Genomic DNA, 12,788 nt, shown 5'->3' on the forward strand with positions numbered 1-12,788 from the left:
CACACACACACACACATACTATACATTAGAGGCCCAGTGCACAAATTTTGTGCACAGGAGGTGGGTCTGCTCAGCCCAGCCTGCACCCTCTCCAACCCGGGACCACCCGGGGATCGGGCCTAAACCAGCAGTCAGACATCCCTCTCACAATCTGAGACCACTGGCTCCTAACTGCTCACCTGCCTGCCTGCCTGATCACCCCTAACTGCCTCTGCTAGCCTGGTCACCCTTAACTGCCCCCCCCCACCAGCCTGGTCACCCTTACTGGCTCCCCTGCCAACCTCTTCGACCCCAACTGCCCCCCTGCTGGCCTGGTTTTCCCACGCAGTCTGCTGTTTAGTCATTTGGTCATCCCTTACTAACCCCCCTGCCTGCCTGGTCATTCCACGCAGCCTGCTGTTCAAGTCTTTACTGTTACTGAGACGGAGTCCTGGACAATTTGGATATTCCTCTATTATTAGTAATTTCTGTTGAATCTAGCTCCTAGTTTTGTATTTGGAAGTAGTAGGTTGAAACTTAATAAGTGAAATGAAATCCAGCAGATTAATTTAAAAACACTATTAAGGATGTATTCATAAGATACAATGAGAAGGAGTGCCCATGTCTGAATCTATTATCAACAAAAATTCTTTTGTTGTCTCTTAATGTACAGAAACAAGCCATAAGGTGGGATTGCTTGGTTTCAAAAATGTACTTTTTTAAATTTGTAAGATCATGTTATATGGTTTTCTGAGGTTCACATTCCCACCAGCAGCATAATTTCTATTGTGCCACCTTTTATCTTAACCTGTGCTTGCTATTGTCAAATTTATTAAATATTTAACAATATCCAGGTTTATATTAATATATTATTGATATCATAGTTTATATTTTCTCAGTTGTTCAGATATTGAGACTATTTTAATTCACTGTATTTGTGCATTTGTCTCCCATGCCCCTACCCCCTGTTGCCAACACTGTAAAATGCCTGTTCATATTTTTTGCTTATTTTCTGTTAGAGTCTTTGCTCTTTTCTTAGTACTGTTTTTTGTTTGTTTGTTTATGTGAATACTAATTTTTTAATATTTATTTATTTATTTATTTATTTATTTATTTATTTATTATTAACTTTGTTGTTGAAAGTATTACAGATGTCTCCCTTTTTTCCCCCTATTGATCCCTTCTAGCCCCTACCCCACATATGAGTGAGATCATGTGGTACTTGTCTTTCTCTGACTGGCTTATTTTGCTTAGCATAATACCCTCCATGCTGTCTCAAAGCATAAGATATTCTTCTTTTTTACTGCTGCATAGTATTCAATGCTGTAAATGTACCACAGCTTTTTTTTTTAAATGTTTTTATTGATTTCAGAGAGGAAGAAAGAGGGTAGAGAGAGTTCATTAGATTCCACATATGAGTGAGATCATGTAATATTTGTCTTTCTCTGACTGGCTTATTTCACTTAGCATAATACTCTCCAGGACCCTCTATGCTGTTTCAAAGGGTAAGAGATCCTGTTGTTGTTGTTTTTACTGCTGCGTAGTATTCCATGGTGTAAATGTACCACAGCTTTTTTATCCACTCATCTACTGATGGGCACTTGGGCTGTTTCTAGATCTTATATTGTAACCTAGAGGCCCAATGTCCCTCAGCCCAGCCTGCACCCTCTTGCAGTCCGGGACCCCTCACTCCTTACCCCTTGCCTGCAGCAGAGGTGGGAAAGGCTCCTGCCACCGCTGTGCTCGCCAGCCACGGGCCCGGCTTCTGGCTTAGCGGTGCTCCCCCTGTGGGAGTGCACTGACCACCAGAGGGGCAGCTCCTGCACTGAGAGTCTACCCCCCTGGTGGTCAGTGCACGTCATAGCGACCAGTCGTTCCACTGTTTAGTTGATTTGCATACTAGGGTTTTATTATATAGGATTGTGCTACTATGAACATCGGGGTGCATACATTCTTTCTGACTGGTGTTTTGGGTTTCTTAGGGTATATTCCTAGAAGTAGGATCACTGGGTCAAGTGGTAGTTCCATATTTAATTTTTTGAGGAAACTCTATTCCATTTTCCTTAATGGCTGCACCAGTCTGCATTCCCACCAGCAGTGCACAAGGGTTTTTTAATTTGCATCTCTCTGGTGATCAGTGCACTACTTTGAGCATTTTTTCATAAGTGTCTTGGCCATCTGTATGTCTGCTTTGGAGAAATGTTTATTTAGGTCCTTTGCCTATTTTTTAATTGGATAGTTTGTCTTCCTTTTGTTAAGTTGCATGAGTTCCTTATATATTTTGATATTAACCCTTTATCAGATGTATCATTGCCAAATATGTTCTTTCATTTTGTTGTTTCTTCTGCTGTGCAGAAGCTTTTTATTTTGATGTAGTCCCATTTGTTCATTTCCTCCTTAGTTTCCTTTGCCCGAGGAGATGTTTCCATAAACATATTGCTATGAGAGATGTCTGAGATTTTGCTCCCTGAGGTTTCTTCTATGATTTTTATCATTTCCCAACTTACGTTTAAGCTTTTATACATTTAGAGTTTATTTTTGCATATGGTGTAAGTCGGTGGTCTAGTTTCTTTCTTTCTTTCTTTCTTTTTTTTTTTGCATGTATCTGTCGAATTTTCCCAACACGATTTATTGAAGAGATTGTCTTGACTCCATTGTATGCTTTCGCCTCCTTTGTCAAATATTAATTGAGCATAATGGACTGGGTCGACTTCTGGGATCTCTGTTCTGTTCCATTGATCTGTATGTCTGTTCAGTACTAGACTGTTTTGATTACAGTGGCTTTGTAGTATAACTTGACATCTGGCATTGTGATTACTCCAACTTTGTTCTTCTTTCTCAAGACTGCTGCAGATATTCGGGGTCTTTTTTGGTTCCATATAAATTTTTGGAGTATGTGTTCTAGATCTGTAAAACATGTTCGTATTTTAATAGGGATTGCATTAAATCTGTAGATTGCCTTGGGTAGTATGGACATTTTATAAGTACCGCGCGCTAACCGATTGTGCCACTGGAGCTCAAGTATGGACATTTTAATGATGTTGATTCTACCAATCCATGAACACAGAATATTCTTCCACTTGTCTATATCTTCTTCTATTTCTTTTTTTCAATGTATTGTAGTTTTTTTAGTACAAATCTTTGTCTCCTTGGTTAAGTTTATTCTTAGTATCTCATTTTTTTTTTTGTGGCAATGGTAAATGGGACTTTTTTTTTTTAGTTTCTCTTTATGAGAATTCATTATTGGTTTATAAAAGAGCCATTGATTTTTTTTTAAATATGGAACACTTCACAAATTTGCATGTCATCCTTGCGCAGGGGCCATGCTAATCTTCTCTGTATTGTTCCAATTTTAGTATATGTGCTGCCGAAGCGAGCACGAGCCATTAATTTTTGCGGGTTGATTTTGTATCCTGCTACATTGCCAAATTCATTTATTAAATCTCATAGTTTGGGTGGAGTCTTTAGGGATTTCTATATACCATATCATGGCATCTGGGCATAATGAGAGTTTTACTTCCTCCTTTTATTTCTTCTTCTGGTCTGATCACTGAGGCTAGGAATTCCAGTACTATGTTGAATAAGAATGGTGAAAGCAGACATCCCTGTCTTGTTCCTGTTCCTAGGGGAAATGGATTTCGTTTTGCCCATTGAGTATGATGTTGGCTGTAGATTTGTCATACATGGCCTTTATCATGTTGAGATATGATCCCTCTATTCCCATTTTGCTGAGAGTTTTTATCAAAAATGGGTGTTGGATAGTGTCAAATGCTTTTTCTGCACCAATTGATATGATTATGTGATTTTTGTCTTTCAATTTATGTGATATATCACGTTTATTGATTTGCAAATATTGTACCAATCTTGCATCCCTAGAATAAATCCCACTTTTTCATAGTGTGTGATCTTTTTAATATATTGCTGGATCTGATTTTCTAATATTTTGTTGAGTATTTTAGCATCTATGTTCATCAGGGACATTAGCCTATAATTCTCTTTCTTTGTAGTGTCTTTATCTAGTTTTGGAATTAGGAGAATGCTGGCCTCGTCAAAAGAGCTTGGACATGTTTCTTCCTCTTGGATTTTTTGGAATAGTTTGAGGAGTATAGGTGTTATTTTTTCTTTGAATGTTTGGTAAAACTCCCCTTTAAAGCCATCCGGCCCCGGGCTTTTCTTTGCTGGGAGTTTTCTTTTATTACTGTTTCTATTTCATCAGTTGTTACTGGCCTATTCAGGTTTTCTGATTCTTCCTCTTTAAGTGTTTGGAGATTTTATTTTTCTAGGAATTTGTCCATGTCATCCACATTGTCCAGCTTCTTGGCATATTGCTGTTCATAGTATTTTCTTACAATCCTTTGTATTTCTGTAATGTCAGTGGTTACTTCTTCACTTTCCTTTCTGATTTTATTTTTTGGATCCTCTCTCTTTGCTTCTTGATGAGTCTGGCTAACGGTTCATCAATCTTGTTTATCCTTTCAAAGAACCAGTTCTTTATTTCATTGATTTTTTTGTGTGTTGTTTTTTAGTCTCTATGTCATTTATTTCTGCTCTAATCTTTATTATTTCCTTCCTTCTACTTACTCTAGGCGTTTCTAATTATTCTCTTTCTAGTTTGTTAAGTTGTAGTGTTAAATAGTTTATTATTAATTTTTCTTGTTTTTTTGAGGTAGGCCTGTAGAGCTATGAACTTCCCTCTCAGGACTGCTTTCACTGTGTCCTATAGTTGTGTGTTCATTTTCATTTGTTTCCAGGAAGTTTTTTATTTCTTTCTTGATCTCATTGGTAACCCATTCATTGTTTAATAACATGCTATTTAGCCTCCATATGTTTGAATGTTTTTGGGTGTTTTTACTGTAGTTGATTTCTAATTTCATTTCACTGTGATCTGAGACGATGCTTGGTATGATTTCAATCTTCTTGAACTTGTAGAGATTTATTTTGTGTACTAACTTGTGGTTTATCTTTGTGAATGATCCATGTGCCCTTTAGATGAATGTATATGCTGCAGCTTTGGGGTGAAATGTTTAATAAATATCAGTTAAATCCATCCTGTCCAATGTGTCCTTTAGAGTCACTGTTACCTTGTCAATTTTTTGTCTGGAAGATCTATCCTGTGAAGTCAGTGAGGTATTAAAGTCCACTATGACTGTGTTGTTGTCAATCTCTCCTTTAAAGTCCTCTAGAAGTGTTGTTTTTCTTATATATTTAGGTGCTCCTAAATTGGATGTATGTTTGTTTACCAGGATTGGATTGATCACTTTAGCATTATAGTGACATTTGTCTCTTGTGAGGGCCTTCATTTTGAAGTGTATTTTGTCAGATATGAGTATTCCTACTCCAGATGTTTTTTTTCTATTTGCATGAAAAAAAATTTTCCATCCCTTCACTCTCATCCTGTGTGTCTTTTGTTCTGAGATGGGTTTCTTGTAGACAGCATATAGTTGGGTCATATTTTTTTTATCCATTCAGCTACCCTATGTCTTTTGATTGGAGCATTTAATCCATATACATTTAGGTTACTATTGATAGATACTTATTTATTGCCATTTTAATTCTGTATGTCTAGGTTTCTCTCTGTATCTCTTCTTCTCATTACTGCAGTCACTTTAGCATTTCTTGTAATGCTGGCTTGGTGGTGATGTACTCCTTTAGCCTTTTTTTTTTTTTTTTTGTCTTGGAAGCTCTTTATTTCACTATTTTGAATGACAGTCTTGCTGGATCTTGGTTTCATTACCTTGAGTACTTCATGCCATTCCCTTCTGGCCTGTAGAGTTTCTGATGAGAAATCAGGTGTCAGCCTTATGAGAGCTCCTTTGTAGATAATAGTTTGCTTTTCCCTTGCTGCCTTTAAGATTCTCTTTGCCTTTAATTTTTGTCATTTTAAATAGGATGTGTCTGGGCATGGGCCTGTTTGGGTTCCTCTTGCTTGGGATTTTCTGTGCTTCCTGAACTTGTATGACTTTGTCCTTTACTAGATTAGGGGAGTTTTCTGCCATTATTTCTTCAACCACCTTCTCTATCCCTTTCTGCCTCTTCTGGCACACTTGTTACATTTCATATTGTCCCACAGCTCCCTTAAGCTCTCCTTCTGAATATATATATAATTTATGATTCTCTGATTGATACTTTCAACTCTGACTTCTAATTCACTGATTTGATCCTCAGCTTCCCCTAATTTGCTGTGGATTCCTTCCAACGTGCTTTTTTGTTTGTGTTGTTTCATTCTTTATTTCTATTTTCATAGTTACTATGTCTATTCTCATGCTATTGAGCATCTTTACCATCATTATTCTGAACTCTATATCAGATAAATTTCTTACCTCCATGTCATATATCTCTTCTTCTGAAGAATTCTTTTGTTCTTTCATTTGGGGTTTTTCTTTGTCTCATTTTGGCTCCATTTAGGTGTGTGACTATGTATTATGTAGCTCTGCTACACTTCTCAAACACTAGTGCAGGACAGTGTCAAAAGCTGTTTTGACTTATTAGATCAGGCAAAACTCAAAGCCTCCAGAGACCGACTCTGCCTATAGACTGATAGGATTCCATCTTGAAAAACCCTCAGGCAATCATCCATAGGTGTGGTGAGAGTCTTTTTAACAGGGTGGGGCAGTTTCTTCTGCCCAGATGCTAATTGTTATTCTCAGTCTCTTTTTTTTCTTCTTATTTTTACAGAGAGGAAGAGAGAGGGATAGAGAGCTAGGAACATTGATCAGCTGCCTCCTGCACACCTCCACTGGGGATGTTCCCGCAACCAAGGTACATGCCCTTGACTGGAATCAAACCTGGGACCTTTCAGTTCGCAGGCTGACACTCTATCCACTGAGCCAAACCGGTTAGGCTCAGTCTCTTAATGGGTCTCAGAAACTGTGTACCATGGGGCAAGGTGTTTTCCAATATTGTGGGTCAGTCTTTCCCCCAGGCAAAGCCGCCTGTATTGCAAATGTCTGCATTAGAAAGATGACTTCTGCAATGTGAAGGAATGACTCAGCACAGGAAACTGGAGTGTCTGCCTTCTGAGCTCTAACCCTAGAGCCCCAAATCATGGCTTCTGCTCACACAGCTCCAGTCCCTCTGCCAGAGCACAAGGTGAGTGGCTCCACAGGGAATTTTGTGCATTGGCCCTTTAAGACAGTGCCTGCATTCCAGCTGTCTCTCCCTGACAGACAGCAACCCCACTGCTTTTTCCAGCCAGTTGTTGTGTGGGCACCCTTCTCAGTTCTGGTGCTCTTTACTGAGGGGCCCAGCTTGGGAATTAGACCCCACAGTTCTCAATGGCACCCCCCACAGCTGAGATATCTCTCTGGAGCTTCAGTTGCTGTATGTGGGGTCCTGGCCAGCCCTTTCGCACCTCTGTCCCTCCTATCGGTCTCTATGTGGTCTCCACTTTCTGTTCTCTGTTATCAGGGTTCTCTCCAGTGCATCTTCCATTGATTATTCAGGAAGTTTTTCTGTAGTTAAGTTGTAATTCCAGCTTGGTCCTGGGAGTGTGTCTGTACAGTAGCCACTTACTCTGCTGCCATTTTAAATCTAGAATTCCTCTTACTAAAAATAAAACAGAAGAGCCCTAGACAGTTTAGCTCAGTGGATAGAGCATAGGCCTGGGGACTGAAGGGTCCCAGGTTTGATTCTGGTCCAAAAGAGCACATAATCTTGTTGCCTGTCCTGTAATCTGATCCCCACCTTGCTTTCTCCCATCTCCATGTAATCTTCCTTACTTTCCCTTCTTAATTTCAAATGCATAAAAGCAGCTGCAAAACTGTTATTCTCTACAGTATTTGAGATCTTGTGAGACAGGCGAGTAAGCCAGGACAAGTGGGATAGGGAAACTGAGGCAATAGTTAAATGGCCAAGCAGCTTACAGTCATCTAGGAAATCGAAAAATCCAAGGATGCTTAAGAGTAAATGGTCTATACCCCTCCCCACCCAGAGGGTAAATAGCTTAAATCACCCTCTTCAGAGAAATAGCAAAAATCCAATTGGTGGCACCATTTGTGCCAACCAAGAAAGGATGAAGTTAAGGGAATAAATCTAATTTTGGTTCATTAGCATAATGCTGATGAATATTCTATTGAGTACCTCCCCTGAACTCCAAGCCTCTTTTTTTTTAAAATATATATTTTTATTTCAGAGAGGAAGGCAGTGGGAGAGATAGAAACATTGATCTCGGCTGCCTCCTGCATGTCCCCGACCTGGGATTGAGCCCCACAACCCAGGCATGTGCCCTGACTGGCAATCAAACCTAGGATCTCTTGGTCCATGGGAGGACACTCAATCCACTGAGCCACATCAGCCGGGCTGAACTCCAAGCCTTTAAAACCCTCAAGACCAAAGAGCCCAGCTGTACTCTCCCTCCCAGGAGCAGGCCCATGCCTTTTCCTTCCACCTCTCACAGGTGTGCATCTCCTAAACTCTAAGGATCCCCACAAGACTTGCACCCAGGGAATCAGCAGGCAGTGGCCACTTGTCCAGGCTTACCCCTGAACCTATCTCTAAGACCTCCTTTTCTCTGACTTTCTAGTGAACTGACTTGGCTCATTTCTGTCCTTGCTGCTGCTTCTATCCCAAGCCTTTCCTTGTTCACTGTCCCCAGCTTTGATAAACATACTCTTAAAATCATCTGGACTCATGTAAGATCTTTCCTGCATGAAATTAAAAACCCACACATTACCGGCCGGTCCAAGGCAGATACGCTCCAGGGTGGAACCTTTCTGGTAACACTTGCTCCCTGGCATGAGTCGTCAGTTTGGCTCAAATAAACTCTTATTAAAAAGGTGCCAAACTGGTTTGGCTCAGTGAATAGAGAGTTGGCCTGCAGACTGAAAGGTCCCAGGTTCGATTCCAGTCAAAGGCATGTACCTTGGTTGCAGGCACATCCCCAGTAGGAGGTGTGCAGGAGGCGGCTGGTCGATGTTTCTCTCTCATCAATGTTTCTAACTCTCTATCCCTCTCCCTTCCTCTCTGTAAAAAATCAATAAAAAATATATTTAAAAAAAAGTTATCTACAGTCCTGGACAACATGTTCAGTGGTTAGAGCACGGGACCATGCACCAAAGGTTTGATTCCAAGTTCAATCTCACCCATTTGGGCCTGGGTGGGAGGCAACCAATCAACGTGTCTCTCACATTGATTTTTCTCTCCCTCTCTCCCACTCTCTTTCTAGAAATAAATGCAAAAATATCCTTGGGTGAGGATTAACAGCAAAAAAGTTACCTACAGTTTTGGACATTTCTTACATTGACAACTACAAAGTCTAAAATATTTGCTATCTGGCTCTTTACAGAAAAAGTTTGTTAACCCATCACAAAATGATTGTGAAGATTAAATAAAATAATCCTTATGAAAGTGGTTAGTAGCAAACTGACATATAGTAAGCACTCATTTTTTTTCTTTATCCATCATCTATTTTGGATACATAAGTTGTTTCCATATTTTTTATAATATGTAGGTAAATTTTAAAATGCATTAAATACTTACGTGCTTTAAGTATTTGTCTTTGATTGGGATCTGTCTTTACGGTATGTTCCTAGAGGCAGATTCATTTCAATAGAAGTAAACTTCACTTGTCTTACCATATTACTCACGTCTGTCCCGGCAACTAGTTAAATTTAGATCCTTAAAGAGATTACAATTCCTGCCCTTGTCTTCCTGGAATGTTCCATTTTTGGATTTTGATTCTAAAGAGATAGTCTATCTGTAAAGTTCATTCATTCATTTAACAGGCATTCATTAACATGTACTCTTTAGGCACTTAATAGGTACAAACAAATCTACACTAATAAAAGAGAAACATGGTAATTAGCGTACGACCGCTACCCTTTTCATTGGCTAATCAGTGAGTATATGCAAATTAACTGTCAGCCAAGATGGCGACCCGCAGCCAGGCACTGAAGCGAGCATGAGGCTTGCTTGCTGCGGACTCCAAGGTTCCCCACCTCACTTGCCGGCCTCTCAGCTGCAACTCTAAGCAACTATGTACTATGTTGCAAATAAGAAGCTAAACAAAACCCCAGAGGACCAAAACATTGTATCGATGTTTTCAGCAGCGAGGCTTCAGAGCTAAAGCTGGCCCAGAATAAAAAAAAAAAAAAAAAAGAAAAGAAAACAAGGAGCGGTTGGAAGCTGAGGTCACTCGCCAGCCGGAAAACAGCCCCTCACCCAGACTGGCCAGTCACCCCAGTGGGGACCCCCACCCTGATCCAGGACACCCTTTAGGGCAAACCAGCCAGCCCCTACCCATGCACCAGGCATCTATCCTATATAGTAAAAGGGTAATATGCCTCCCGGCATCGGGATCAGCGGAGCAGTGAGGCTCCCAGCACCAGGATCAGCGTGACAAGGGGCAGCGCCCCAACCCCCCTGATTGGCCCTGCTCTGTGAGTGACAGAGGGCAGCGCCCCAACCCCCTGATCGGCCCTGCTCTGTGCGTCACAGGGGGTGGTGCCGCAACCTCCCCATCGACCCAGCCTTGAGTGTGACAGAGGGCAGTGCCCCCACCCCCCAATCAGCCCTACCCTGAGCGTGACTGAGGGTGGCATCGCAACCTCCCGATCTGCCCTGCTCTGTGCATGACGGGGCAGCGCCCCAACTCCCCAATCGGCCCTGCTCTGAGCCTGACCAGGGGCTGCACTTAGAGATTGGGCCTGCCCTCTGCCACCCTGGAGCAGGCCTAAGCCAGCAGGTCGTTATCTCCCGAGGGGTCCCAGACTGCAAGAGGGCTCAGGCCGGGCTGGAGGACCCCCCCGCCCCCGCCCCCTGAGTGCACAAATTTTTGTGCACGGGGCCTCTAGTACAGTATAAAGATAAATTTAAATATGTCATCTGCCCTTGGGGAGCTTCAATGTAGTAGGGAAGATAAAACGTAGATTATACCTCTATCCCTAGGTATGAAGTCTCACCTCAAATACATGAGGGAGGAGGCTCCAAAGAAAGGAAAAACTGAAGTATTATATATGAAAGACAGTTGCCAGGTAGACAGACTATCAGACATTCACCACACTTTTCCAGCTCTATAAGTCAATAAAGCCCATTTTTTGCTTAACCTGATTAAAATGGGTGTGTGCTTTGCAATGTAAAGACCTTTGACCAATCTGGATGGCAAAAAATGAGACAAGCAATTTAGTTAAAGGGACTAAAATAGGCATAGACACAGGCAGAAACAAGCATCAACCATCTGGGGAAAATAATGAATAAGAAAGAAGGATGCCAATACAACTTGGTCAGATTATGGAAAGTCTTGAAAGTCTGTTTATGGAGTGTGCAATTTTTTAGAGTTGCATTACTTCAATTACTCTCAGGTCTTTGGGAAGCTGAAGGCAATGTTTTCTCCCCTCTGATTTACAAGTGTATTTTGAAGGTCTGCCTTCAAATATTCCAGTGCAATAATAAAGTAGACCATTACCTTTTTTTAACATTACATTAGCATATTAATAATTGCACCTATCTGTATTCATCAGAGGATGTTCCTAATGCCTTTCATTAGTAACAATGCCAGTCGTGACTTCAGTGGTTAGGGACTCTCAGCTGCATGCTTGCCTCCTTCTTCCCACCTACTCACCAAAGACATCATGTTGAATAAAGATGGGGTTGAACCTTGTCAAACCTTGAGTGAGGAAACTAATTTGCCTAATTGATAACATTCTGAAAGCTCACTAAATTCTACCATACTATATAAAAATCCATTTCTAATAACTGACATGGGGAGCAAATGGAACTTTTTAAGTAGGCAGCATTTCTAATTATTTCTGAGGAACTGAGATTCCTCAGGAAGATAGGTAGTATGAAAAAAAATTTAACTTATGGACAAATAAATTTGTGAAACACCGGTTAAAATGAACTTAAGATACAAATCAAGGGCTTCCTTTTGTAAAAGTATTATCAAAACTTTTAACATGTTATTTATAAATTATGTCTCCCTAAGATGATGATGAAACATACATCCCTTTCAAATTTATGGACTTCTTTTTTTCAAAGGAGTATCTTGCATTTCTAGTGGAGGTTCTATGGACTATAGGAAACACTGGAGTAGAAATTATGTGATCAGAAACATGCCTTAAAAGGCTCATTAGTCTGGACACTATATACATTTAGCCTGTAGAGAGACAGAGGCAAACAAAATAGGCTCGATGTCCAGGTAAATACAGTACAGGTGATGTGATTATAGAAACACTAGAGGCCCGGTGCATGAAATTCGCACATGGGTAGGGTCACGAGGCCTGGCCGGCAATCAGGGCCGATCTGTGGGGTGACCAGCGGGGCGATCGTGGGGGCCCCTGCAGGCACCCGCCTTGGCTGGCCTGGGCCTGCAGGCTGGGGCAGCTTCTGCATTGAGCGTCTTCCCCCTGGTGGTCAGTGTGCGTCATAGCAACTGGTCATTCCAGGGTTTGGTCGATTTGCATATTAGACTTTATTATATAGGATAAATACATTGTAAAGATAAAATGGGCAGGACTTTGCAGTTGAATGGATGTAGGCAATGAACACAGGTAATAATAGGTGGTATGGTGTCATAAGTATTCAAGCTTATACATTTGGTCCACTGGGAAAATCAGAGTGCTTTTCATGGAAAATGGTAAGATAAAATCTGCATCTGAGTGGGATATGGATTCCCCAAAGGAATGACAGACATAATTAATTTTGCTCACCAGGCAGTTGAACTTTGACCATGAGAAGTCTACTTACTGCCCCCTCCCCTGTAGGACTTTTCTCCCTCCTTTCCTTTTTTCCTTCCAAGTTACCCCTCTTAGAATTAGGCTTATCATTAAATCTGGCTAATGAGGTAAACAGTTTCTCTCTCTCTCTCTTTTCCC

At 41.0% G+C, this 12,788-nt stretch overlaps 1 non-coding gene across 1 annotated transcript; it reads right to left on the reverse strand.

Annotated features, from left to right (window-relative positions):
* Positions 1-3,252: 3,252 nt before the first annotated feature.
* Positions 3,253-3,359, reverse strand: LOC111827001. Its single transcript, XR_002830461.1, has one exon. It is a non-coding gene; the product is annotated as a U6 spliceosomal RNA (small nuclear RNA).
* Between the last annotated feature and the right edge of the window lie 9,429 nt (positions 3,360-12,788).

The sequence above is a fragment of the Myotis lucifugus genome, unplaced genomic scaffold, assembly GCF_000147115.1.
Source record: "Myotis lucifugus unplaced genomic scaffold, Myoluc2.0 scaffold_117, whole genome shotgun sequence".
Taxonomy (NCBI): Eukaryota; Metazoa; Chordata; class Mammalia; order Chiroptera; family Vespertilionidae; genus Myotis; species Myotis lucifugus.